We start from the raw sequence: 1,907 nt of genomic DNA on the forward strand, positions 1-1,907 counted from the left end.
ACTGTAGGGGAGTTCACCACCAAATCTGTGACGCTTTCCCCAGATCTTTCTTCAGGGCCAGCACATCCATTGCTCAGCTGTGATAGACAGGAGTCAGGGGTGGCTCACCTCTCTCACTGGGAATTGCCCTCAGCAGTAGGGAACTCATTCAGGGTTATGGCATCTCCTTGAGGAGGCCCATATTCAATTACTGGTTGACACAGGAATATGAAGGCCTGGCCCTTGTCTCAGCTTGGAACAAATCTGAAGGCCCATCACAGCTTCAGAGATCCTTGGAGAAGGCTGAGGTCTCTGCTGCAACCTTATGGTGAACTGTCTTCTCTCTCTGCCCAACTCTGCCTTCCTTCCTTAAAGAGGTTTTTTTGAGAACACTTCTTGTATTAATCTGTTCTCATGCTGCTAATAAAGACATGCCCTAGACTGGGTAATTTATAAAGGAAAGAGGTTTAATGGACTCACAGTTCCACATGGCTGGGGAGGCCTCACCATCATGGCAGAAGGTGAATGAGGAGCAAAGTCATGTCTTGCTTACATGGTGGCAGGGAAGAGGGGGTGTGCAGGGAATTCCCCTTCATACAATCATCATATCTCTTGAGATGTATTCACTGTCATGAGAACAGCATGAAAAAGAGCCGCCCCCATGATTCAGTTACCTCCCATTAAATTCCTCCTATGACACGTGGGGATTATGCCAGTTACAATTCAAGATAAGATTTGGGTGGGGACACAGCTAAACCATATCACTTCTCAGTAACCTTTTTCATGCAATTTCAGGCTGTTTCCTGTAAGCTGGATTTCAGAACATCTTAGGCCTTTAGGATATTAGGCTTTATGGAATATGTCAGGTTCTAGAAAAAACAATCATGAGCAAGAGTGATAATGACTCCTCACTAAACAAAAACAAAATAAAACAAACAAAAAAAATGAAACTTAGGACAAAAATTTCTCAGTGAATTTCCTTTTATTATTATGCTGTGGCTGTGACTCTCTTTATCCCTAAGGATGTTTTGCTTTAAAATTTATTTTTGTCTGATATTCATAGAGCTAATTTCATTTTATTGGTAGTAATATTTGCCAGAAAGACCAAAAATCTTCAAGCTATGAGTTTTGTTTTAGTTAATGCAAATTTGCATTGATTTGAGTAGAAAGCCTATTTTTCATTGTAAATTCTCAAAGCCTTCCCCTGCTCTCAGTTCAGTCTTCTCAGCATCAAGGAGGGTCCCTGTGTGTTTGTGGGTATGGGATTTACTTCCCTTATACCCTTACAATGAGGATATAATATTTCGGGATCCCAGACTTATGGAAGAAGCCTCTCCTATTGGACTCTCTACTTTTTAATGGGACCTGGGCTTTTTCATAAAGGCTGTGAAAATGAAAGTTCACCAGATTTGCTTTCAAGGCAGAAATTATTTCATTGCTCTTCTTATTTCTTGTTACCAACTTTCCCTTAGATTTTGACCTGATAATTCCTTATTATGTAATAAAGATGTTTTTAAGAATTTTAAAACATTTTAATCCAGAATTTTTAGTGTTTGATCAAAATACTCAGCCTTGCATGTTACTGGAAACAGAAATCCTAGAGGTAATTTTTTAGACAAAGAAAATTTCAATAATGGTGAAATTTTAGCATCTACTCACTCTGCACATACAGGGAACTCGTTTAATTGGTATGATGCAAATATACACTTTGAAATTGGCATGATGCACTATGGGATACTGAGGCTCCATCATGTTCATTTTAGTTCACTTTATGAGAGAGAGAGAGAGAGAGAGACTGTTTTGCATTTATTGGATGGTGTTTCCGAACAATTTCAACAATTGATTTGCATTATACAGTCGAGACAATAAAATTGAAAATAAATTAAAGCCACTTAAACAACTGTTTTGTGGAATAAATATGTAAAATT

The sequence above is a fragment of the Pongo pygmaeus genome, chromosome 12 (genome assembly GCF_028885625.2).
Source record: "Pongo pygmaeus isolate AG05252 chromosome 12, NHGRI_mPonPyg2-v2.0_pri, whole genome shotgun sequence".
NCBI lineage: Eukaryota > Metazoa > Chordata > Mammalia > Primates > Hominidae > Pongo > Pongo pygmaeus.